We start from the raw sequence: 27,789 nt of genomic DNA, 5'->3' as shown, positions 1-27,789 counted from the left end.
CACAGAAGCATATTGGGAGTCACGGGGGGGTTTCTCCTCCAGCTATTCTGGACTGAGAGACGGCCTCCTGGGAAGCATCATCAATCAGAGCAGCCCATGGCACTTGTTTATGCTGCAGCCGCGCTGGCCCATCAGACGTATTTGGGAGGCAAAAAGGGTGGTGCATTTGCCCTCCTCCTTCATGAACTGTGTGCTTATGCACTGCTGCTGAGGGCATGCAGCTCGGAATCTGGCCCATTGTCTTACTTTATGTCTCTAAAACTGCTGGGAGTTCTCTTGTAATAGCCTGTAACATATGAGGTTAAACAGTAATCTCTTGATTAAGTGGTTTTATGTGTAGGCCTGGAAGTAACAGCCTATTCAAAACACCCATAATAAGAGTTAAGATTACCTCGAAAAGCAGCTTCCCTTTAGCATGCCAAGGTACTTATCCAAATACAGCACTGCAGTTCTATATTCAACGGATCTGTTTAAATTCATTGGTATGTCTGAGTGTTGGGGTTTTTTGTTAATGAGGCTCCCCAAGATGAAACCCAGAACACTTTATAATACTTTTTCCTCCGAATGAGAAAATGATTTTGAGTTCTTTGGGGGCTTTATAGCACATGTTTTCTGCTGCAATGGCAGTAATAGAAGAAAAATGTCAGTGAAGTCCCAGGCCAAGGTACGTCACTTTTTGACCAGGCAGCCAGAGAGGAACTGGTGAGGAAGCGTGCAGCCACTGCTGGAGAAAGGATATAGCTCTTGGCTGCAAGCCCAGGCCTGCTCATGAGATCAAAGACTCTTCACTTGGCTCTCAGTGCAGCTGGGAAAGCAGCTGCCCTATAGCTGTCAGCATCCCTAGCCCCTTTCCTTCCTTGCCAGCAGCTAGAGGTGTCACTGCCCTCCCCTCTCCACTGACCCAGTGTTGTGTTTGTACCTTTCCTTCCGTCAGTGCCCTCCCTTAGCTATATCCTTAATGGTGGAGGATATTTTTACTTTGTACCTACAGTGTCCCAAGATCTCTGCTGAGATATTGAGTGTTCCACTTCCTCACCCCCTCACTCCTCACTGTACTGCTCCTGCATCTGATTTTTACCAGAAACAAGGAGGCAGTGGCTAAAAGAACAAAACATGGTTATAGCACTACATTTGCATTTGAGTCTTGTTTTGTTTTTTAATCCACTGGGGACTTGCTCCAAAGGAAGATACCATGCTGGAAAACTGCTTTTATGATGAACAATGATAAACATTTACACTAAAAAAGCTCTTTCACACACACACTGTTGATAGGCTTTTTCATGGGTTTTTTGTTTTTGAAAAACATAAATGGCTTTCTCCAAAGATGCTGTTTGTCAGTTCTGTGGCCGAAACTTGTTAACTGTGTCCTTTTAATGGTTTCTGTCTTTATATTTGTCCTGCATGAGAGACAAGTCAATATGTCTACAAATAGGATACAGTCTGGGAAATCAGGTACTTCATTCATAATACTCATTTACGGAGGTGTTATAAGAGATTACTCCTGAGGGAACTCTGCCTCCTGCATGTGTGTAGAATTCATGCAGAATTTGAGTCACCCCCATATTTCTTTGCTTCTTTCTGACAGGAATGCAAAGGGAAATTGAAAGAGCAGTTATGCACCAATCCCAAACAGTTCAGGTACATCATTTCAGGCACCCAGAGCAGCCAGTGCAGCGGTAAAACATAGCAGGGCTGGAGATGCCCCAGCCAGTGACTCCTATCCTGAGTTGGAAATAGCTGTTAGTCCCAGCTTAGAATCATAAAATCATAGAACACTAGAACTGGAAGGGACCTCGAGAGGTCATCGAGTCCAGTCCCCTGCCCTCACGGCAGGACCCGGCACTGTTTAGACCATCCCTGATAGCTGTCTATCGAACCTGCTCTTAAATATCTCCATACATGGAGATTCCACAACCTCTCTAGTCAACTTATTCCAGTGTTTAACCACCCTGACAGTTAGGAACTTTTTCCTAATGTCCAACCTAAACCTCTCTTGCTTCCGTTTAAGCCCATTGCTTCTTATCCTATCCTCAGAGGCCATGGAGAACAATTTTTCTCCCTCCTCCTTCTGACACCCTTATAGATACCTGAAAACTGCTATCGTGTCCCCTCTTAGTCTTCTCCTTTCCAAACTAAACAAATTCAATTCTTTCAGTCTTCCTTCATTGGTCATGTTCTCTAGACCTTTAATCATTCTTGTTATTCTTCTTTGGACCTTCTCCAATTTCTCCACATCTTTCTTGAAATGTGGTGCCCTGTACTGGACACAATACTCCAAGTGAGGCCTAATCAGCACAGTAGAGCAGAAGAACAACTTCTTGTGTCTTGCTCACAACACACCTGTTAATGCATCCCAGACTCATGTTTGCTTTTTTTTGCAACAGCAGCACACTGTTGTCTCATATTTAGCTTGTGGTCCACTATGACCCCTAGATCCCTTTCTGCAGTACTCCTTCCTAGACAGTTGCTTCCCATTCTCTATGTGTGAAACTGATTGTTCCTTCCTAAGTGGAGCTTGGCAGGAGAGGACAGGAGGACTTCCTTTTCCCCTGCAATGAGTGGCTGTGTCATCTGCAGGTGAGCAGTAAGAGGATTCTGTGTGGGACAGTCTGGGGTCAGGCAGCTTTGAATTTCAGTAATGGATGGGGGAGGAACGTAAAGCAGATTGATTCATTTTTAACAGTAGGGGATTGGTGAGGAAGGAAAAGAACCTTTCTGAACTGCAAGGCTCTTTCTTCTCCTTCCTTTGCCTTGTCCTCTCATGAAAAAGATATTGGCTGCTCCCTCCTCTACCCCAAAGTTTCTCTGGCTCCTAGGGTTGCCAGATACCTTCACAAAAATTCCCAAACATGGCGGGGAAAAAAATTGGTTGAGCAACAACAATAACAAAAACAGGGCAGAGGGGACCAGGCCACACTGGAAGGGGCGGGGCCTCAAACAGAAGGGGCTGAGCCAGGATAATTACCTACCTCCCCATCCATGACCATGTTTGGTCTCAAGGTGGGGGAGCGCATGAAGTCTTTGCCCCCTCCCCAGAGGTTCCCCCTAGACACTCATGCCCCTGGGGTGGGAGGAAACTTCACTTACTTCTCCCCATCCCTAGACCAATAAGGGCTTGGGGGCAGGGGAGCATGTGAAGTCTCTTTCTGCTCTGCCAGGAGCACGTGACGCATCTAAGTGCTGCAAGCTCCTTGCAGGCCGGGGGCAGGGCAGAGGGGGCATGAGGAGCGTGCAAAGTTTCCTCCGCTCTGCCCCTCCTGGGTGGAGGAGATTTCACGTGCTTCCCCGCCCCCAAACCCTGATTGACCTGAGGGCAGGGGGAGTGGCAGGGCCTCTGTGGGCCAGATCAACTCGCTTGGCAGGCTGGATCCAGCCTGCAGAAGTCTTTTTGCCCACCCCCATACTAGATACTCAACGAGATAGCTGAAGTGAATATATTGAAAGTAACTTCTAATCTAAAATCACACCACACAAAATGTACATGGAGTGATTCTGAATAACAAATACACAAATAGCAATGTATTTTGCTCATAATTTGTAAATAGGAAAACTAATTTAATTTTATTTATTTATGAAAAGTCTTCACAGCTGTACTCTTAATGTAGATTTACTGGCCTTTCATGTTTCAACAAATATTGTTAATAATCATTTTTTTTTGCCACAAAAATGCACTTTTAAAAATGAACAAAAGGAAACTAAAGAACCTAAAAAGTGCTATAGTCCACACATTCATTAAATCCTTGTATATTTAAAGTGTTGAATATGTTATGATTATCTCTACAGAAGGCATATGGCTAAAAGACACTGCCTCCTTACAGATATAATTATTTATTTGTACTCACTCAGATTCACAGTTCATACTAAATAGTCCCCAAAGTCATTCTACATTTTACAGTCCAAATTTGTAATAGCTTGTGAACCTTGTTAACACCTTGCAATATCAATCAGTTTATACCCTCCATCTGAAATACTCCTGTTTTTGATCAAGCAATAACTAGCTGATATTGCTCACTTCTGAAATATGTGAAAGCTAGAGAATATAACAAACCAGAGATGAATGCATTATATGGTGGGATATGCAGAATGCTTTGCATTGAGAGCTATGCATCCTTTTCAACCTGAGACTGTTCATTATTTTTTTCCCTTTGAGCAGGGAGTGTACTTGGGCAGCTGTTTGAACAAATGTTTCAGAGGAGATACGGTAATATAAAATAATGGTCTCCCCATGTTAGCAGTAAAGAGGTGACTAATGTGCTAATACTTTGAAGTTTCTATGAGAAAGCTTCAGTTATTGCCATTTTCATGACATTCATGACTTCTAGGGAATGTGGTTTATCAGTCGATACCACTGAAAATCAGACAAACTACTGTGCCCAATAGTACAACTGATCAAGGGCCTTTACCATCAGAAAAGGTCTTGCTCTACAAGCTCTCTGTTAGCCAAGTGTTTCAAAGTAGTACGTTCAACATTCTAGCCATGTCTGCAATCCGGGAGCTGGAGCGCTTCAGATATGCTGAGGTAGTATCATAATGCAGATGAGTCCAACATTGACAGAAAGGGATTTTTCTACCAATGTAGATAATCCACCTTCCTGAGCAATGGTAGCTAGGTTGCCAGAAGAATTCTTCCATTGAGCTAGCTGCATCTACACTGTGGGGGTATGTCTACACTACAATGTTAGTTCGAACTAACGGATGTTAGTTCGAACTAACATTCATAGGCGCTACACTAGCGTTCCGCTACTTCGAATTTGAATCGAACTAGCGGAGCGCTTAGTTCGAACTAGGAAAACCTCATTTTACGAGGATTAAGCCTAGTTCGAACTTACTAGTTCGAATTAAGGGGTGTGTAGCCCCTTAATTCGAACTAGTGGGAGGCTAGCCCTCCCCAGGTTTCCCTGGTGGCCACTCTGGCCAACACCAGGGAAACTCTATGCCCCCCTCCCGGCCCCGGACCCCTTAAAGGGGCACGGGCTGGCTACAGTGCCCGTGCCAGGTGCAAGCCTGCCAGCACCCAGCCAGCAGACCCTGCACCTGACACGGCACAGAGCCACCCACCCGATGTCCCCCAGCCCACCCCCTCTTGCCGGGACCAGGCTGGCGGCTCCCGGGAGCTTGCCCTGGACCGCAAGAGGCGGGCACCTTCCTGGGCTAGTGCGGACATCGTGGACCTCGTCCACGATCTCCGCACTAGGCACAGGAAAGTGGCCGTCTAGGGCAGGAGAGCTGCCAGCCTGGCCACCCAGGAGCAGGTGTGCATGAAAATCAAGGGGGTCCACTGAGACCCCCGACCCTGAGCCCTGAGCTTACAATGGCCGTCCTGGGTAAGACCAAAGGTCCATCTAGGCCAGTAGCCTGTCTGCCGACAGCGGCCAACCCTAGGGACCCTGGAGGGGATGGACCGAAGACAGTGACCAAGCCATTTGTCTCGTGCCATCCCTCTCCAGCCTTCCACAAACCTTGGGCAGGGACACCACTCCTACCCCCTGGATAATAGCACTCCATGGCCCCAACCTCCATGACTTGATCTCACTTCCCTTTAAACTCTGTTCTAGTTGTAGCCTTCACAGCCTCCTGCAGCAAGGAGTTCCACAGGTTAACTCTTTGCTTCTTTTTTGGGGGGGGGGGAGAACAACTTTCTGTTACTAGTTTGAAGCCTGCTACCCATTCCTTTCCTTTGGTGTCCTCTAGTCCTTCTTTAGGGGAACTCATGAAGAACTTTTCTGAATGCACCCTCTCCACCCAACCCCTGCTTTTAGAGACCTCTATCCTGTCCCCCCTCCATCTCCTCTTTTCTAAGCTGAACAGTCCCAGTCTCTGTAGCCTCTCTTCATATGGGACCTGTTCCCAACCCCTGATCATGTTAGTTGCCCTCCCCTCTCCCAGCCTTTCTTTTCCCCTCTCCCACCTCCTTTTCCCAGTCTCCCCCTAGTTTTGTTCAATAAAGACAGATTCCATTTTTGAACACAATTGTCCTTTATTTTGTACATCAAGGAGAGGGGCTAGGGAAGGGTAAGTGGAAGGAGGTGAGGGAGGAATGGGGTACGAGCCCCCGATGGGGAGGACTGGGCTGGCTCTGCGGGCTTCTGGGGGTGGAAGCTCTCCTGCAGCCCCCCAATTGCCCCCTCTCTCCAGATGGCAGCCTGCGGCAAGTGCAGCCGGGCTGATGGCCGAGTGGTGTGATGTGCCCAGTGTGGGTACTCCGGGCAATCCAAGCCAGGACTGCTTTGCAAGCGGGGCACCCCTTAGAACTGTCTGTCCGGGGTGAGGGTCGGGACCCTTTAAGCGCAGCCCTCGGCTAGCCTGAGACAGCATCTCCACGCTCTAAGTCCTCCTCTGATGCCCTGCCGGCACTGCTTCCAGCCATCCTTAAGCCCTGTTCTCAGAGTCCACTCAATGTGGACTTGCTAGTTCGAATTAGCAAAACGCTAATTCGAACTAGTTTTTAGTTCTAGACGCGTTAGTTCGAATTAGCTTAGTTCGAATTAACTAATTCGAACTAAGTTAGTTCGAATTAGCGCTGTAGTGTAGACATACCCTGGTTTAGTTAGCTAACTTTGATGCTTGAGAGTGTGAATTTTTCACTCCCCTGAGAGACATAGCTAGTTTTAAATTTTAAACATAGCTCTAATTTTTCAATGTTGACCAGGCCTTAGAACCATAAGATGAGAGAGAAAGGAGTCACTGGCAGATTGGAAGAACAAGCAGCCCTTTATTGACCCATCTTAGTCCCCCAAGTACTCAAGCAAATTTTCTCCTCTGAGCAGCCTGGTGACACTCTGGAAACCAGATAGCCCTGTAACACGTGCCCGTGTTTAGACTGTAAGCCCTTTCAGCAGGAAACTCTTTTTTTTAATTGAGCACTCAGCGTAATGGAGCCCAATTTCTAATTAGGGCCATCAGGCACTATCCTAGTACAAATAGTTACCTCTATTAATATTAACAAAACAGGTAGATACACATCCCTTCCTGTGACCTCACACCAAAATACCCCATTTCATTTCCCCAAAATAGGCCTTTCCAAGTTCCTCTGGACATCAGTAACATTCACCTCAATTTCCAAACCCTTCTATGCTCTGCTTTAATCCCCCTCCCAACCTCCTCACACACCTTTAGCTGACATAACTTTTAAGAAATAAGTCCGTTTCTAGGGGTCAAATATTGGGTAATTTTAGGTACCGGACCTAACATTTTGGTTTTGTTGTTCATACATTAAATATTGATAACTTACTAAACGTGGAGTTGGCACATTGGGTTATTTGTTTACTCAAGTTGTGTGGTTCTTTAGGCAGGTTGCCTTCTGTGGTTGGAAGTTATATTTTTAGTTATCCTCTGTAAAGGTGCCCATATGCTTTGGGGCATGTGTTCCTGCAATAAATAATATTATTATATTGAACTATTATTCTCATTGTAGGACATAAATACACATCAAGTTTAAGTGTATGCCACTTTTTCATTAGAGGCTTTATATTACCATTCTGCATTACGGTTGCCAATGTTCTAATCCCTCAAAACCAAACACTTTAGCCCTGGCCCTTCAATGAGGCACCCCCAATACCCACCCCTTTGCCGAGGCCCTGCCTCCAGGGGTGTGTCTAGACTACATGCCTCCTTCGATGGAGGCATGTAGACTAGACAGATCAACAGAGGGAAATGAAGCCATGATTTAAATAATCGCGGCTTCATTTAAATTTAAATGGCTGCCCCGCTCTGCCGATCAGCTGTTTGTCAGCAGATCGGGGCAGTCTGGACACGCCGCGGTCGACAAAGAAGCCTTTGTCGATCGGCGCAGGTAAGCCTCGTGAAACCAGGTTTACCTGCGCCGATCGACAAAGGCTTCTTTGTCGACCGCGGCGTGTCCAGACTGCCCCGATCTGCCGACAAACAGCTGATCGGCAGAGCGGGGCAGCCATTTAAATTTAAATGAAGCCGCGATTATTTAAATCGCGGCTTCATTTCCCTCTGCCGATTTGTCTAATCTACATGCCTCCATCAACGGAGGCATGTAGTCTAGACACACCCCAACTTACTACATTCCCCCTCCCTGACTGGCTCACTTTCCTTCACCCTCACTCACTTTCACTGGGCGAGGGCAGAGGGCTAGAGAGTGGTCGAGGGGTGAGGGCTCCAGCTAGGGGTGCAGGCTCTGGGGTGGGCCTGAGGATAAGGAGTTTGGGGTGCAGGCGCGGGCTATAGATTTGGAGAGGGCATAGGTCTGGGATAGGGAATTGGGATTTGGTGTTTGGGCATGACCTTACCCCGGTAACTCCTGGTCAGTAACACAGTGTGGGTGGGAGCTGTCAGGCTCCCTGCCTGTCCTGGCACCGCAGACCACACTGTACCCCAGAAGCGGCCAGCAGCAGGACAGTTTCTAGGGGGAGACATGGCTAGTGGAGCTGTGCACGGCACTAACTCTCACCCACAGGCTCCATCCCCAAAGCTCCCATTGGCTACGGTTCCAGGCAGTGCTTGAGGTAGGGGCAGCACGGCGCCCTATAGCCCTCCCGCCTGTGAGCTGGATCTGCTGGTTGCCTCCTGGCACAGCATGGAGCCAAGATAGGTAGGGGCTAGTCTGCCTTACCCCAGCAGCACTGGCAAGTGGACTTTTAATGGCCCAATCCACAGTGCTGACCAGAGCCACCATAGTCCCCTTTCAGCCAGGTGTTCCAGTTGAAAACTAGACATCTGGTCACCTTATGCTGGATAAATTTAAGTCCATTACTGTCTTTATGTTAAAAAAAATAATGCAAGTGCACTATGTTATACATGCTGGGTCTGATTCTGATCTTCTTATGCTTAATTTACACTAATTTTATTGATTTCAGTTGATGTATTCCTAATGTAAATGAGGTAAAAGCCAGGCCTACAGCTCTTGATTCATTTTACTGAGAGAGCAGCAGACCTGAATTTGCTCTCTCATACACCAGGAATAAATCAACTTAAATTAATGGAATTGTACCAGTGCAAATTAGTATAGGAGATCAAAATTAATCGAGATGAGTTTAACTATATTCATTTACTAGCATACCAGTATTAGTTTTAGTGAATTAAACGAAATGTATAACTACTAGGAGAAATTACTTGGCAGAAGTTGAAGCACCAGACATACAGAAATGTTTGCTTTGAAATTCCAGAGACTTAACCGTCCTTTTGGTTTTCTGGAATGCTTTGATTTAGTCATGTGAGGTGGAAATAGTCTGTGACCTCAAAAGGGCACTTGCAGTTACAGGATATGTGAAGTGAATTAACTGTCAGTGAATTTAGTGTGACAGCAAATTTATATAGCATAATTAAAACATATAAATCGGTTAGGAAAAGTTTGGTTATCTCAAAATGTGGAAGTATTTATAATATAGAATAGAATAGAATAGAATAGAATAGAATAGAATAGATATTTATATAACACCTTTCCTACAAAGTTTTTTATAAAATATATACTCTCTAGATGTATAACATACAATAGAGGCTATATTGCTGGATGGCATGGGCAATCGATTAGAGGCACATCTAATTAGTTTCACTTCTGCCTGTCTGCAAAAGTAAACCAGACAATTACCGTTTTGTAAGTGCAAATTTTTAATACAAAAAAAAAAGATTTGTTCTTAGTGCAGCTAAATTAAAGTATTACAATTTATAAAAAAATAAACAATACAAGACTTCTTTGCAAGTACAGTTTGGACTCCCAAACTTGCATCTGCAAAATTCACTGTGGACACAAATTTGAGGGTACTGATTTTGAATATTTAACTGTCTGACCCACCATGACTCATAAACAAGTCCTGTTAGGTGACTCTGATTTACTGTCACTGGTAACAAGTATTTCTTTTCTTACTACAGTATAAGGCTGATATTGTTGTTTCTAGGATGATGACTGAAAAACAAAATCACAGGAAAAGTGCACTACTTAGAAACTTTAAAGCTGAGTGCTTTAAATAGAATAAAACCGGAGTAATGTTGAGATGTGTGCTAAACATCCCAAATCCTTACTGACTAGGCTGCAGAGAATATTCAGTGAGTATCTTGTTCTTGCAAAAATGGTCTAGGCACCTAACTCCAAGAGGATTTGCAACTGATAATCTTTAGCAGAGAGAAGTACCTACATGCAGCCCAAACTTAGTCATCAAACTCCCTCAGAAGGTTGACAAGTCACACCATGCCGACATTTTTTTATGAATCTAGTCCTAAATCCCTGGGAACCTCTCTCCCCTTGATACATGCACATTAATGCTAGTACTTAAATTTTCTCTCAGCTCTTTTCACCCTGAAGGATCCCAAAACTCTTGAAACACTCTGAAGAGGAACAGTCTGACTAAGCACTGAAATCTAGTTATTTATACCACAGAATGGATATATTCAGCCCTTATGTCACAGCTGAAATTATAATATTTAGGGTGGCAGGACAGGAAGATGACTTCTGGCCAATATTTTCAAAAGCATGTGGGAATTTGAGGTCACCCATTGATGGATGCTCCACTTGACACATTAAATGGGCCTGCCTTTACCCCCATAAGCTGTCTCAAGTCCAGCACCCTAAAACTGCAGTAACCCAAATCACCAGCCACTTCGAAAAATCTTGGCATTTTGGCTTCAACACCTGGGATGGAGTAAAAAAGTGTGAGATGGGAGTCAAAGAAAAAAAAAGTTGCAGTAATCATTAGGCTTGGGGAAAAGGTCAACCAAAGCTTGGGCGGGGGGGGGGGGGGGGGGGGGATAGGGAGAAGAGTTAGCTGGGCTGAAGGTGGGGGAGGGGAAATTGTAAAAAATAAATGTTGGGGTGTGATACATACTGGATGTAAATGGAGGAGAGAGAGATGAAGGTAAGGCTGGATAGCTGACATAATGATGGGGCTGTCAACATCATTGACTCTAGCAGCAGGAGGAAAAAGAATCTAGGAAGAAAGATTAGATATCAATTTTAGCCATATTAAATGTAAGAAAGCAGTGGACATCCAGGAAGAGGTGTTGGGGGAAAAATGAAGTGATAAGAGCCTGGACAGAAAGGGAGAAGCCAAGACAGGAGAGGTGTATTTGAAAGTCAGGGGCATAAAGGTGATCCTAGCAGTCATGGGAAAAGATGCAGTGCATGTGATCTCTAAGAACAGACTGTGGCATTGAATTATAAGGGTCTAGTTTCTGTTGTAGCCCAAGTATAGTCTTTTTTTTTTAATGTTGCTTAAAACCTTGTTAGAACGGGGAGCCAGAGTCCTGGCAATAACAATCAGGAGAAAGGGATGTGGGTGTGTCATAACTCTGTAGCTGGATCCCATTGACAGATTTTGACAGTTTGCAGACACATAAAAGCTAACAAAACACTACAAGGAAATACTTTTTTAACCACAGTGTCTTCTACACTTCTCTGGGTGTAACTTGCAGAAGGGGTTATTTAATTAAATAATAGTCTTTCACGGATTATTTTTAAAATGTAGTCAGCTGTCACTTGTCAAATAAACACTTCTGTATCATGAAACATGTCAAAAAGAAATCTGCAGCTTCCTTTGTATCTCTTGGTTAGTATTTTTTAACTTTTTTTATTGAATATAGAGTTTACAAAGAGTGGCTTAGGGATTCCTGTTGCTGCAGTAGAAAATCATTTTTACAAACATAAGACTCCCAGTTCAGAGTCCCACTGACTTTAGTGGAACTTTGCATAGGTGAATCCTTAATTCTGCCCAGAGCCCTTGGCAGGATCAGAGCAATGTGAGGAATACTCTGTTTAATATAATTCTATCTAGATAAGAATTAAAATGCTTTTGAAAGTTAAATCTGCTTTCCCATGACAAGACACTTCTGAACGCTGCATATAAATGGTGAGGCCTTTTCTGGTTTGTGGTGCTGCACCAGGTATAAAATTGCACAAGAAAAAACTGAAATGTCTCAATATAATTTAGTTGGAAATAACAATATCATAACTCATCTTATGGCTAGATTCACCTGTGTGTGCTCAGTCTCCTTTTGCTGCTTTGCCAATACCCGGTTTAACCTAGGCTAGTGGTAAAGGTGGGATTGTGGTTCCTTTGTGTTGCCTTACAGCAGTAGATACATATCAAAGATCTGGCCTTTAACTTTTTAAAAAGTGATTATAAAACCCCTCTTCTCATCATATATAAATAATATAAAAACTAGAGATGGGCCCCAACCAAAACCTCATATCCAAACTCCCTTAAATATTGGTAACGTTTCAAATTAAATGTATGTTTTTCTGTATGCCAAGAACAGATATTTTACTCTCAGTGAAAATGACCTTTTTTAGATTTAGAAAAAGACAATAATAAAACTTCCAAGGCTTGTTTGTGTCTCTTCTTTAACTTTCTACATCGAAGTGAATACAAAATGTCCGCTTGTCTCTCTGCAGACACCAGAGTCCTTAGTGAATTAAAGGTCATTGAGCACTCAGTAAACCACAGAACGCAGGTCTGAATCCAAATGCAAATTCTGCAAATGACAACCCTCTTTCAAATAAGCCAAATTACAAGCCCAATCTAAATACACTCTAACTTTGGAATTTTAAAAATGGGGTTTGAATATCAGTCTCTAAGAAAAACCAAGCGAGTTGCAAAAGACTTCCTTCAGAGATCTTTTTCCTTGTGTTTGACAGGTGAATAGTCTGAAAGGCAAAGAAAATTCTCTTCAAGTAATTGAATCTACCTCATACTTATATCAGACATCCTGTGGAAATGGTAATCATGCCATTCAGTACTGGAAAGTTTGTAATCCACCACTCAAGAGGGATCGGGGGATGTATGTGGATGATGGTCAAGAATACTGTAATTATGGAGTTGGGATAGAATAAAGCAGTGAAGTAATGTGTATCTTGAGCTGAACTTTTCTTGTCACAGTAGGCAGGCTCCATGTGTAATTGAGATGCAGCTTTTGTTTGTGTTCTCACACCCAGGGTAGTAAAACACAGGGAAGGGCTCACTCATCTGGTAGTGATAAATGAAATTCCCATTTCCTAGTGCATCAAAGATCTTATCACTTCTTAGACCCCAGCCGCTTCCTCTCCTCCTCCCCAGAATAACCAGACACATTTTCATTTATCTGAAAACTGAAAAAGATTGTATGTTCATTGGCATGTTATTAGCTTACATGTACTGCAACCAAATGGATTTTCTGGAAGCAGAAACATTGCTACAGCTGTTATTTTCATATAATTTTTAATTAAGACATTTCATGTATCTTTACATAATGTGATTGTGGTGCTTTTTTTCCCTCAGATTAATAACATATTTATATTAGTGTCTTTCTTCCTGAAGTACTTTGCAAACTAAATACAATACCATATACATACAAAAAGCAGCCACTGTGGGTTAGAAGGTTAGAGCCATATAATTGTGTAAATTTTGGAGAAAGACACCAGAAGGGCAAATCTCTACATTTATAAAACTGCCAAGAGCTATTTAATACCTATATAGAGTAGACAGGATGCTGGTTTTTAAGGTTTCATTCAGAGGAACACATAGGCAGTTAGACAGCCCTGCTGGAATTTAATACCCTGACCACAGAATTGCTAGGTATTCTCATGCTTTACATCACCAAACCAAGCATCTGCTGTTGTATTCACTTTCACATTGTCTTAAATACTTTAAAACACAATTAAATTTCCTACAAATGTTCCCATTTGTATTTAGCAGTGGTTTTCCTGGTTTGAAATTGAACTGATATTGACAACTTTCTCTTTTTTGTCTCAGTTAATTGCTGTTTTGAGCACTGACGGCATTAGGAGGGAACAGCAGAAGTGCTTAGTGATTAAGATGTACTAGTTAAACCTGTTCTCCCTCTTGACCTCTGTGACAGCCAACCTTTCTGGATCCACAGAAAATAAAATATCTAGAACCATATTTTAAAGAATTTAAAGGGCAAATCAAACATACATGCATTTCTATGTGACAGGAGAAAATTGTCTTATTTTTCAAAGATTAAATGAATTTTGAAAGCCTTCTCATATGCTCCAGGAGGATGTGAAATGTGGGGAACTTGAAGAGCGAGGCAGTTGTTCTTTTGAGTCATGACAGCTTTTTGCCTGGAAGGTGGGTCTTACTAGATTCAATCTATGTTACAGAGGGATAAACGTGTTTAAGAGGGGATGTTTTGAACTAGGGGCAGAAATACAGATTGGCCCTGGTGAGAGAAACCCAAGGGACTAAGGCTTTGTCTACACTGGCAAGTTTTGGTGAGGAATATGCCTTTCAGAGACAAACCTGAATGAGCATTCACACTGTAAAATGACTCTTGTCAAGAAAAGTGCCCATTTTTATGGACATAAAACTTCCTACTCTACCAGGCACTTTTTTCTTTTCCCTTCTATTTTTAACAAGCAAGCAGTGTAGACATCTTGAAGTATCTTGTCACTGATTCTGGCCTCCAGGAAGTGTCCCACAATACCCAATCAGTCCCTCTGGCCAGCACTTTGAACTATGCTGCCCTGCAGCCAGGTGACCAACTAACCGCTCCACCTCTTTGCAAGCCCCATGAAATGTAAATCCCATTTCCTGGTGGCCAGCTTTTCTGTGTGAGTTCATTGGAGAGAATAGTGACTGTCTGTTTTCATCCACATGTTTGTTGAGGCTTTTAATGCAATGGAAGAAATACACCACACAGGTCTGACTGTCTTAAAAATTGTGGTTCCCTATGCATCCTGAGCACCTGCACACACCCCCACTCCCAGTTGACTGGTTCAACATGCAGCGGTTCATGATGCCTTCCCAGGTGCCCATGCTTGGCCTTTGCACCACGTGCTCCCCCACTTGGATCATCACAGAGCTGTCAGATCTGATCAGTGTGTGGGGATAGGAGTCTATTCAGTCCAGAGAGTGACCCATAGGAACTGGGATACGCATGGGCACGTTTCTTGATCCTTGGGTGGAAAGGGATATAAGCAGACAAGCTGTAGTGCAGAGCGAATATTAAAGAACTCAGATAAGCCTGTCATAAGGCCAGTGAAGGAAACTGACACTCCAGTGCTTCACCAAAGATCTGCTGTTTCATAAGGAACTGGACACAATCCTCAGCAGTGACCCCGACTTCCACCCCCAAAGACCTGTGAATGCTTTGGCGGGCACGGAAGCAGTATGCAGAGTACCTAACATGGAGTATGAAATAGCAGACAAAGAGGTTCAGATACACGAGGATCAGGGGCTTCCCCTGGTGTTGCCAAGTGTGTCTGGCATCCAGGAACTATTCTCCAGTCCTGAGGGCATAGCCAGTCTGAGCAACCATTTTCTGGGGACCATGAAGCAGAAGATGAGATGCAGGATAAATGTCTGTGGCTTGTGGCGTGCAGTGTTGAAGGCATAGAAAAGTGGGAGGTTGGCTGTCCCTCTGTAGCTAATTGGTGTAGCCAAGCAGGCTGTTCAATGTAATCTCAGTGGAATCCTGCAGAGAGATGCTATTGAAATATTTCCTGAGGCACTTTTTAATTTCTGCCACAGGTTCCAGCAGTATAGCGTTGGCCGCTCCCCCAGTGTAGGAAACAATCCCGTACCATTCAGCAATCCCTAGTGCAGACACCAAAGTGGCACATAAGTGGGCTTCAAATGGAGTCAGGGGGAAAGCCACAAGCCTGGAGAAGTTGTGCTCTAGTTTCCCTCCTTACCCTCAGCAGGGAGATGTCTGCCAGTGGGATACCTGCCTGTAGAGAACTGTGGTATAATTAGAACTATTTTCCTGCTAAGGAAATTTTCGAACCTCGGCTGCAATTTCTTTTGGCTGTATGCACAGCTGCCAGCCACCCCAATCTTCTCACTCAACATGATTACAGTGCTTGCCGAGATGCGTTCCTTGTCAGGTTGAGCAAGAAATTGAGTGGAAATGTTGGAAAAGGGGTTTGTCAGTGAAATGCTACAATGTAGGACTTGATAGTGAGAAACTCCTTTTTGTGCATTGTGCTGAACAGCTAAGACCTTGACAGCCACGTCACGGAATGTGGCAGAGAGATTGCAACAAATAAGAAAGCGCCTGAAAAGAAACAGGAAGGTTATAGTTTACGAAGTGTTAAATCAATTAGCGAATGAGTACAGACATCGGGAACAATGCTTGGAAAGGGAGCTGCAGAACTGAAAGACAATCAGGCCTTCACCAGGCAGGCCACTGAATGCACGATCAGGGTGATGGAGGAAGACACAGAGATCGAGAGTCCTCATTTTCTCATGCACTCCACCCCTGAATTTATTTACTCGTTTAAGAGTCAAACATGCACTGAATTTATTTTTAAAAGAGCATATAAAGAAACCAATTCAAAGAAACAGTTCTTTGCACAGAAGTAAAATAAAGGTCATAGATTAGTCCTTCCAACTTCAGTGTCCGTTATGCTAGGTGTGTGCAGGTTTCATTCTCCACTCCTGGAGAGTTTAGCTGTCCTCTTAGGGGTGGCCACGTCTGTACCTGGGTGCCTCTGCTACTCTGAGCAGAGGCTATGAAGGGCAGAACCACCCCATCCACTCTTCAGTCCCTCTTTACCATTCCTGGTCCATTGTGGCCATGTGCTGTCAGTTGTTCCTCTCTGAACATGCATGATTTTCGATAGTAATACTCATTTTGGGGTCCTCAAACTTGCCTTTTTTTCTTGCTTGCTTTCTTCTACTATTCGCCAGTCGATAGACTCTGGGCAAATGGGGCCACAGCTGTCCTGGTCCCCATCTCTGGCCTCCTCCTGGCTATTCTTCAGTATAACTGTCCCTCCTACCATACCCTTCCTTTCCATTGTATGAGAAACAAATTAATTCCATGCACAGCCCATACTCCTGGCATAACCCACCCCGACCTTGCTTTAAGTTATGATTAGAGGAAGCTGCATACCGAATTTGGTAGTCCTAGCTCTTACCATTTAGGAAAAGTTCTTGAACAAATGGACTTACAGACAGACACGCACACATTTATAAAGTATAAAGTAAGATTAGACTGTCGTTTCTCAGTCTCATTTAAGTAAATTTCCCAGAGCAGACAAGCCCTAATGAACTAGTGCCTCAGAATGGTGCCCAAACACAGGCCCGTATGCAGAGGCACCCCCTATCCCATGCTGCACATAGGCCTGCAGTACCACTCTACCAGCTACCACCTCACCCCGCCTGTCCCTCTGCTGTGCCCAAAGTGCCCTATGGGTCCATGTGCGCATGCACCCCAAGCAGCTCCCTCCCCTACTCAGGCTGGGTCCAACTAGCCAGGCAGAAAGAACGTTTCGTGGCACATGTTGTCCCGAATTTTTTTCAGTTTCAGGGAGATGCCTGCAGAAGCTGTTCTACCAGATACCATGGCGAGGGCAGCTGAAGCAGGCATTTCCTCTACAGCTGATTTTAGTACAATCTCAAGTGTGCTGACCTGGGCTTAGAGGCTTGCTGCTGCAATGTTGTGGCAGGCTGTCTCTCCTCTCCCCTTTTAGGGGTGGTATAAAGGCTGTCAAGCAGCAGTGCATGGAGGTGCCCTGAGCTGTCAGTCAAGAGTGACCAGTAGGTACATTAATGCAGCAGACTTAATTTCTACTTTGAAATGAGGCACCACATGCCTAAATAGCTGGTGTGCTGTGACCACTGTTTCTGACAATAGTGAGACCTGTTTTGTCATCCCCTACCTTGGTTGTTGTATGACCTCTTGTCTCTTATCACATACTTAGATTGTAAACCCTTTGCAACAGGCTCTGTCTTAGTGTGTATAAACATGACTTCTTTGAACTATACCTTTATATTTAAAAAAAAATGTGGTCCACATTTACCCCCAACCCCACCCCAGGAAGTCCTTCATACAGGCCTGAAACATGACTGCATTTCAGCAGTAGGTGACATAAATGTGATTTATCAATATATGTAGTGTGTATATCATTTCAGATCCTTTATGATAAAAGGTGTTAGACAAATGTAAATTACATTATCATTATTATTAACTAGAACTGGTTGAATTACTCATTGTGACCAACATTCATTGCAAATTTATCCCTTTTCCCTGTTTGCAAATGCTTCATCGATTTTTATAACTCTATTTCTTTTTTGTAATTAGTCCACAAGCAGTTTATACAACACATTTTAGTTTGGATTATTCATGAACTGTTCACTATTTATTCTTTGTGTTGTGCGATTGGTCATCTGACAATGGCATTGTTTCCACTCTGTGATTAGATGAAAATAACAAATAGAGAACAAATTCATACCAGGGTTAGCATGCATATATAGGTGTCTATATGAAGAACAGCCATTCCCAAAACATTAATGCAAACAAAAATTCAAGTTACACAAATGTTTCCAGTGGCAAACAACAAATGATCAGAGCATGGTCAAATAGAACAGCTGTATCAAATCTGAATCAGTTGGCTAGTACTGTTTTGCAATACTTTACCAGCATTATTAACACTCTGACTAATTTCTGTTTTATAATTTCTGTAGGAAAGTAAAGAGAAATGTTGCATTGTGTGAATAGTTATGGTGGCTAACTGATTTGGACAAAGGATACAGACTTGGAGTAGAGCGGCTTTCTCTTTTAAATTCCATGTATTCTTGCTTCCTCACCAAGTTGTTTTCTGGGGACCACTGTCCAGAGAAGTCCCAAAATATGAAATATTGACTGCAAAAGAAGGCATTTATGTGAGCAGTGGGATATGTTAGGGGTGGGACTCGGGAAGAGGAAGCAAAGAGACAGTGCAGAAAGTTCTGCGGAGAAAGGAAAAATAAAATCATGAAAAAGGTGCTTGAGTTGAAAATCTGCAATTTACAAGCATTTATAGGCTCCTATGGATTTGTGGGATTAATTTTGCAGGAGTTTGCAACGAGTGTATGTGAGTTTTTGATCTCCAAAAGCATTTACATAGATTCAAAATGGTCTAAATAGTTCAAATTGTCAACGTTCAGTGTGTTTTGATTTGGGCTTTTTTATATCTATTAACTGATGGCCCAGCATTAACTTTCAATTATGCAAGCACAAAAATGCATTTTTAGGTTCCTACATTTGTGTAAATTTCAGAAATTCTGAAACAGTTGTGTTGAGTAGACATGAGTGGGCATCATGGCTCAGACCTTAAATAAAAAATTGCTAACCCTTTGCTTTAGAGAAAGTTGCAACTGAATCTTGGGAGAGAAGACATGAAGAAAGAGAGAAATATAAAATCAAATCAGCAACAGTCTTATTCTAATGGTGCTACTTTGTAATGGTGCGAACTATGGCAAGCATACCTTGGGTTTTGGCAAGAGATACATTCAGACTTCAGGGGAGCATGATCATCTTGTTGAGAAAATTTAAAATTCCTTTGTTGTGAAATTGACATGAATTTAAAAAATTATGAAGGTAGCAGGCGCTGAGCATGTAGCCTGCATTGAAGTGACAAGATTTTGTGTGTGAAGCTGCTCACAAGCAGTGAATTAGAATTTCCTCAGGGACCCTAGTTCCTGCTCATTTCATAACCCATTTTACATGCATTTCTTCAGGGACATTGTGGGGGTTAAAAAAAAAAAGGAAAATGTCTTTCACTCCTCTCTTGTTGAGGCTGGTTTTAGCCTATCCCTTTTCATGGATCCCAGGACCCCAATCTTTCCTTGTCTAAATCCTTTACTTTCTGAAACAACAGGGAGTGGCTACTGCCCTTATTTTAGCCCAAGACTCACACAATAGGTGATTTCTGAGCTGTGAGTTATTGAAATGGTTTTATCTGTTTCCTGGGGTGATAGTAAATGAGATGTCAATATAATCTCTTTTGTGCTGATGGCATTCAGTCTGATGGCTAGGAATTTTTCATGCTGGGCTAGTATTTTAAACTGATTTGTTGGCATATTAGTAGGACTCATCAAATTTGTTATATATAAAAATAAAATGAGATCACTCATAGTTACTTCAAGAATCCTACTTAATGAAGTGGTAACTAATTAAATGTACATTTAGAATATGCAAATTATAAACACCTTTTGGGCTATTCAGATGCATAGATTTTCTGTTGATTGTTCTTGTCTCTGTGGAATAAACATACAGTGTGTTCAGACGCAGACCTTCTCAGCAAGACAATCCTATTTCCCCAATTTAGGACAAAGTTAATTTTCTCAGGCTTGATAAAAGTTTATTGTTTTTCTCAAAATCAAGTCAATGAAAGCAGATACAATTTCTTGCCTTATGCTTTTTTTTTTCTAGTTTTCCTTCTCTTTGTAAATCTTTATAATCTTCTCTTTAACTGCCATCAGGCTGGCTCCTCCCTTGACTGATAAAGGAATTGCCCCAGACAGGTGACAAAGAATGGTAAACTCTGTTTTAACTGATTAATTGATAAGGTTATGCATAATTACAAAGAGACTAAACCTTTGAGCTGTCAGGTCTCTGCCTCTCTGGTGACAAGGTCTAGTTCCTGCTTCCTCCCTCTAAAAGCCGCATAAGTTCACTTCTAATTTGTCTTGTTCCCTTTCTTTTCCCTTCCTCCAGGAAGACTTCACATTTCATTTTCTCACGAGGAAAAATAACAGATAACATATTTGTTTTAGACATTCCTAATCACTGTATGAAACACCCAAAAAATGGCAGATGTACTGAACAACCTGAATCAAGTCGATACCTCTCCATGTGAATTAACACTATTGTACAACACACATGTGGCAGTTGCTTTCCAAAATGCTGCTTGGTATATTATGTGTTTATTAGCATTCCTATGAACTCTAAGAAAAATACACAGATCATATTTACTTTGCCCAACTCATACTAAACTTAAAATAACATAACTTAAAAAACAACAATGGTTTTGTAGCATCTTATAGACTAAAACAATATATATAAATAGTATCATGAGCTTTTGTGGCCCAACCCACTTCTTCAGATGATAAATACATAGAGATAGATCCTCTGTTGGTATAAATGGACTTCAATGGAATTTTGTTGATTTGCATTGGCTGATGACCTATCCTATATGAACTAATAGTTTTCTTCTTAATTTATGTTAGCTTTGTTTTCTTGTCTTTGGCATTTGGAGAATTTTCTTCCAGAATACTTCTGATTAGAAAATATCGGTCCTTTCGCATTCTGGCATCCAAGTAAATTTTGACCAACCTCTCCATAAAGTTCTCTATATGAAACATTATAAAATAAAATTCCCAAGCCAAGCAGAAATGCTATTTGACTCCCTGAGAGTTTGATCTTGTAAGGTACTGAGCACTACAGCTCTTAAATCCTTAATTTGAAGTATGTGATTAGATCCATTGACTTCAAGAGGATTATTCATCTGCTTAAAGTTAAGCAGCTGCTTAAGTGCTTTGCTGGATCAAGGCCAAAGTGCTCAACACTGTAAAGGAGCCCTAGGAAAATTCTTTCAACATGATCAAGTAGTTTGCTTAAGAATAATATAGGCAGCTACTGAAAATATTCAACTGCATTTTACATACTTTATCCTAAATAACTTGTTGTTTACATTTATCTCAAAGAAATTCTAGTCTGGACTGCTTTGAAAAATCTGAAGTCTCAATGCTGATGAGCATACATTGTTTATGGAGCAGTACACATGCCTAGATTCACTGCATGTATCTAATATAAATATATTTATTGCATAACTTCTCTAAGATGAGGTTCTATTCCAAAAAGTAAGTTTATAAAAATAGCTCCATTTTTATTGTGTTTCTGGATCAAATACATTTTTTACAGGTAAAAAATGTGCCGGTTCTGCAAACTCAGCCTGGGTGCATCAGTAATAAAAGTTCAGTTACATCTGTACAGCCTTGGCTAGGGTAGCACAGGAATAATTGATTAGAATTCAGAGCTTGTCAACACTCAAGAGTTGTATCAATAGAGCTGTCAGTTTGATAAATCAGTAAACTGAGTTAGTTAAGTTGGGGTAAACTTCTTGTGTGGAAATTCTTATTTCAACCCTATTATCTTCCGTTTAAATTTTAGGAAACTAATCCAGAATAAAAGTATCCATGAAAGAGGTTGAGTTTGAACCAATTGAACCTAATTAGTTTCTAAATCAGTTGAGTTAAATCAGTGATCAAACAATGGGTAGACCATTCTCTTGAAAACAATAATATTCATAATGAACACAATAAAAAAGACTCATATTCATTCCATCATAACTGACTTGGCTCTGCAAGGCTAATGTGGGTAAAAAAGAGTAAAAAAAATCACATTTCAAAGTATCAGTAGTTCAGTTAAAGATGACTGCTGTGCAGTGGTTAGAGCAATACATGCTTATAACACAAATGGATAGGTATGTTAATATCCAACTTGATTGTGAGTAATTTGATGATATGGTATCTAATTGGCTCAATCAAGTAATTTAGGACCTGAAAGACACATGAATTCCCATGATTATATGCAAAGGCATTACTTACAGATTTTAAGGCCTCTGAGTTGTTCTCAGACTTTTGTACTGGTGACCCCTTTCACACTGTAAGCATTGGAGTGTAACCGCCCCTTATAAATTAATAACACATTTTTTTAAATCTTTAACTCTCTCATAAATGCTGAAGGCAAAGCAGGGTTTGCAGTGGAGACTGTCAGCTCACAACCCCCCTCTTTACAACGTCGCCACCCCTCAGTTTGGCTACGTCTAGACTGCATCCCTCTGTCTACAGAGGAATGCAAATCAGGCACATCAAAATTGCTAATGAAGCAGGGATTTAAATATCCCACACTTCATTAGCATAAACATGACCACCACTTTTTTCCAAAATGGAGCTTTTTCGAAAAAACCATCAGTCTATACATGGATCTGTCAAAAAATGAGGTTTACAGGATCTGTCAAAAAAGGGTTTAGTTTTGACAGCTCTGCATCTAGACTGCCGCTTTTTTTTTTCCGAAAAAGCTCCGTTTCGGAAAAGAAAGCGGCGGCCATGTTTATGCTAATGAAGTGCGGGATATTTAAATCCCTGCTTCATTAGCAATTTCGATGTGCCTAATCTACATCTCTCTGTCGACAGAGATACCCTTTGAGTCCCCCCTCATAGTCTGACCTCCTGCACAAATAACATAGGCCATGGAATAATAATTCCTATATTGAGGCCAATCTCACTACTGGGTGAGCTAGCTATTCCTAAAATGACTGGCTGAAATTGCAGCTTTGATTGTGTCATCAGGATTCATCAGGTAGAGAGGAGATAACAAGAGCAACAAGAGCAAAACATTACTCCTTAAATTGAACTGTGAAAGAGGTGCTTTCTTTTATGAAAAGTTTAGTAAACTACGAGCTTGATTCTGAGCTCACTTAGGGTATGTCTAGACTACAAGCCTCTTTTGAAAGAGGCTTTTTTGAAAGATACTTTTGAAAAAGCCCATTTCGAAAAAGAGCGTCTAGACTACAAGCAGATTTTCTGAAAAAGTGAAACGCTTTTTTGAAAGAGAGTCTAGACGTTCTCTTTCAAAAAAGTATAGTCTGCATTCAATAGCACCTTTTTTTGAAAGAGTACTTTCGAAAAAAGGCATTATTCCTCGTAAAATGAGGTTTACCGTGATCAAAAAAACTGCCACGTTCTTTCAATTTACTTTTGAAAGAATGCAACTGCAGCCTAGGTGAAGTTTTTTCGAAAAAAGGCCACTGTTTTTGAAAAAACCATGTAGTCTAGACACACCCTTAGGGTCTGCCCTGGTATATTATCTAGTTTCATTGCATTGAGTACTGATATGCACTGGCTATTAGTGCATTGGTGGGGCCTCTTTGTACATTTTAAATATTCTGTTCCAGTTGTATGTAAATGAGGGCAGGGGATAAAAGGCTAATGCCATCATCTTTTCGTCCACATATTGAGTACACATTTTAAAAGTGGCATCTAAATTCACCTGCAAAAAATATATAAATATACAATGAAGTAACTGCACTGCAGTAAAGTAACTCCAAATTGGCATGCTCAGAATGGATATCACGGCAGAGATACAGGTACTTACATATGCTTGATTTTCAAAAGTGCTCAGTAACCATAGTTGGGGCCACATTTTCAAAATATAAGGTTTATTTTCTGTGCTCAGCATCCAAATGTAACCCACACACCTTCTGGGTATGGTGCACTGTCCCACCTCATGGCACTGAGACCACTTACAGAGAGAATAATAAGTCTACTCCATAGCCATAGTTGACAGGCAGTTGGATTTTAGTGTATGCAGTAGAGGCTCATGCACTAAGCTCCAGAAGTCCCAGTTTCGATTCCATTAACAAGTATCTCCCATTATGACACACATGGCCAGATTTTCAAAAAAGTATAACATCCATTATGCTATCTCACCAGATGGGCCCAATTATCAAAATAGCTCAACTCTTATTTAGGTGACGAGATTTTCAGAACCATTTTGGGTGCTGACTTCTGGCCCCAATTTTGGGTGCTGAGCACTTGGAAAAAAAAAAAGTCCAGCCCCAGGATTGCTACCCTCTGAGATACAGAAAACCAGGGTAGCTGTTGGCTACCCCTATCGCCACCAAAAAGAGCGCTATCGCTGATTTCCCCTAGGAGCCGTTTTGGTCCCTCCCACTCTTTATTCATGCCTGCTGGCGAGCCCCAGGTCTTCAGTGCTGACAAGCCACCAAGACTTTAGCAGGTCGAGGACTACCCCAGAGAGCAGGGGAGTTGACAGGATTGCCGGGCCCTAGGCAATTAGAGTTTTCAGATGGTTTAACCAAAAATACCAAACAAGTGAACAGTCCAGTTTTTGGGCCCTCTGTCCAGTAAAAAAATTCAGAAAATACCGGATATAAGCAATGTCTGGTATTTTCTGGTTTTCTGGCTGGGTGCCCAATGGAAGCCTGGCGGGGGGGGGGGGAGTGGCTGGGAGCCTCTGGTTGCGTCTGACATAGGAGTGACTCCTTGGGGAGGAGGAGAAGCCCTGAGCGCTGTTCAAGCACATTGTGGAGCAGTAGCTGGACTCGCTCGTGCTCCACTGGGACCGTACGTGGGAAAGGCAGTGCCCTGGGATCTTCATGTGCCTGGGTCAGTCCCACTCCCCACCAGCTGATTCTCTCCCCCCACATTCCTCCTCCTCAGCCAGCCCTGCTTCCTGCTGGCCGGTTCTCCTCCTCCCGATCTCTCTCTGCCAGCCCCACTGCCCCGGACCCCCCGACCCTGACCAACTCTGCTTCCCACCGGCCGCCCCCCCCATCTTCCCCAGCCAGCCCCGCTGCACCCGACTCCGCCCCCCCCCCCCCCCCCCCCACTTCTGGCCAGCCCTGCTCCACTCCTGGCTGGTTCCTCCCCACCCTCCCCCGATCACATATATCCAGTTTTTTTTCTGAAGCTACCTGGTAACCCTATGGGTAATGTGGTGGGTTGGCTCTGCACTCCTAGAAGGAGTGGGGCCTCTGGAGGAAGGGGCAGAACCAGTACAGCCAGCCTCCAGTGCTACCCCCACCCTCCTACTCCTCCTTTTGGCTTTCAGAGATAGCCGGAGCCGCGACACAGGGCGCTAGAGCATGAGGCGCAACGCTCCTGCGATTCTAAAGGTCCCGGTGCTCTGGCCGCCACTGCTGCTGCTGTAGCCAGGAATCCCCCAGCCCTTTAGAATCACCAGGCCCTAGGTAATTGCCTTCTTTGCAGCGCCACATCAGTGGCTTGCCAGAGGAGAACTATATTCCTATCATGTGATGTGCATAAAAGTTACAAGACTGCTACATGGGCATGCAGCGTACAGCAGCAGTGGGCAATCAATTATAGTGAGTGGGCCGCACCAGTGACCCTCCTTCATTTCAGCGGGTCACATGACCCGTGTGCTCCTGCTTCTCCTCCTGATTCACAGTGTTCCACCTCAGGAAGGGTGGGGGAGCAGCTGGGACAGAGCATGAATCAGCAGATTCATGGTGCTCCAAAAGTGCTAGGAGGGCGGGAGAGGAGTAGGAAGTGTGAGGTTCCAGTGCCTCAGTGCACAAAAGATGCATGGAAGATTGGAAAAGAAAGAGGGTCCTCAGGCCACAGGTGGAACTCCATTTAGGCTGCATGCAGCATGTGGGCCGCTGGTTTCTCACCACTGGCTTACAGGGAATGTCGGTCCCAAGTGGAAGAAAAAAAAGGGGGAACGCTAAATCTTTTCAGCAGAAAGTGGCAAAGCAGTACAAAAATTGGTAGTAATCTTATCCAATGCTGAGTTACTCTGGAAGTGGGCCCTTGGGTATATGCAAATTCAGGTTTTTCACAAATACCTGTGGGTGCATTCTTTGAAAATTAGTCCATTTTAATTTATTGACATTGTTACCTGGTAAAAAGCTGGGAACTCTTTGCTGTTTATGTGCATTGTAGTAAAAACATAACAGAAATAGAATACCAATGTCCAATAAAGTGTTTTGCTAAAGATATACAACTCCTAGAAAATGTACAGGAAAAGAACCAAATCTCTTTAAGCTGCACATTATTACTTTCATCAACTGCAGTGTATTATCCATTCTTGGTGTAAGAATAATTAGCTGCCATTTTTAAAGTAGTTTCTTCTCTTCACCCTAAAAGCTTTTTCTATAGAACAAATTTATAGTATTCAAAAAAGTTTCTGAATTTCTTACTGTAATATTTGTGATGACACTTAATTTCTATAGAATAATATATTTTCAAGGACCCTTTTTCATCTAATATTTTTATATAGTACTCGTCTTCTTCAGATAACCAAGAGGGTTTGGAGAAGTGTTTAAGTTCAGAAAGAGTTAGAAAAACTCATCATACTAAGCTATAGCTCAAAGTGTGTCACTGATTAGCTCCGTTTAACACGGTAAAGATGAAAAGAAAGGGTAAATAATTTACAGACAGACTAAATAGGACAGTAATGCTGGATTCCACACAGACTCCCTTGCAGGCCTTGTGTAATGAATGACTTCATATCTTGTGCGAACTAATAGAAATAATAGTCTTCTGTCTTTTCTTCCCTTCCCAACACACCCTGATTTCCTTGAGAATAGAGGTTTGTATTGTATTGTGTATAACCTGCCACGGTGGTTTTAAACCAGTTTCCTTTTGAGAGAATCTGTCTGGAAGGGTGCCACATTTTTGTTTTATAGTGGTTCTATGTTTCTGCTTTTCTGAACATCTCCTCTCCTCCCCTCCTCCTCCCCACGATGGTTTGCCAGTAGCCAAAGGTTACTGATAAGTGAGTCAGCTTGCCTGAATTCCCATTCCATTGTCCATTGATGTATGTCGGTTACTGACTTATTTTATGTTACCCACAAAGTCCTTGTGTAAAGAAGAAACTTTTTTTCTCTCTAAATAGTTTTAATATTATTTAGATGATTACTATCTGGCACAGCTCAAAGCAGAAGCAGGTGCCACTCATGTTGTTCGTTACTTCACTAGATGACATATGAAGGCAAATAAACTCATTTTCATTCACTGAGATTAATTTTAGATTTGCCATGCACAGTATACAGATTTATTTTAACTATGTCCTTCAGGGAAGAGAAAATCAAAGTTGTAACTACCTGAAACCATTGAAGATCACAATACATTTTTTTCATGAGAAAGGTGTTATACTTTGTTTTAGCCAAGTTGAAATTTAGATAATTAGATTCAATTTATATAAACTCCCCCTGCAGTTTCAGTTGTGTGTATTTCTTTGCTTCTCGCATAACTGTCGTGTGATTGTCTGCTGTGTTCCAGCACGGGACGGGGAGGCGCTAAAATTTAGTAACAAGTGAATGATTCCTGTGAGACACTAATGCATATATAATTCCTTATATGTATGTATTAGATGGTTAGTGATATCCATGTAATAAATTGCACATAGACTCCTTTCATGTCCTCACCTGCACTCTGACCACTAATTTATCTCCACTGGGACAATGATTAAATTTTTGAACATCACAGAAACTTTAAACATCTAAGAAAAACATGTGCCAGGGGAATATTTTCATCTTTCCTCTCCACATGTGGAATTTTTCCCTCTGCATAG

The 27,789-nt window shown here is 42.4% G+C and overlaps 1 protein-coding gene and 1 long non-coding RNA gene across 7 annotated transcripts in view; one reads left to right on the top strand and one right to left on the bottom strand.

Annotated features, from left to right (window-relative positions):
- DLGAP1 (DLG associated protein 1) overlaps window positions 1-27,789 on the top strand; it is a 597,103-nt gene that overhangs the window by 522,405 nt on the left and 46,909 nt on the right. The gene's annotated exons all lie outside the window — the stretch shown is intronic.
- The window catches only part of LOC112544026 (uncharacterized), a 28,538-nt gene continuing 11,515 nt past the window's right edge, over window positions 10,767-27,789 (bottom strand). For 5 of the 6 annotated variants that reach the window (XR_003087329.2, XR_012901539.1, XR_012901537.1 and 2 more), the window contains 2 exons: window positions 19,875-19,922; window positions 10,767-18,546 (listed from right to left, as the gene is read on the bottom strand). This is a non-coding gene — a long non-coding RNA (uncharacterized LOC112544026). The remainder of the gene's footprint in view (window positions 18,547-19,874; window positions 19,923-27,789) is intronic. The other variant, XR_003087328.2, reaches the window with a different exon arrangement.

Source organism: Pelodiscus sinensis, chromosome 2 (assembly GCF_049634645.1).
Source record: "Pelodiscus sinensis isolate JC-2024 chromosome 2, ASM4963464v1, whole genome shotgun sequence".
In the NCBI taxonomy this organism is placed as follows: domain Eukaryota; kingdom Metazoa; phylum Chordata; order Testudines; family Trionychidae; genus Pelodiscus; species Pelodiscus sinensis.
This window is presented reverse-complemented; position numbering and strand designations above follow the sequence as displayed.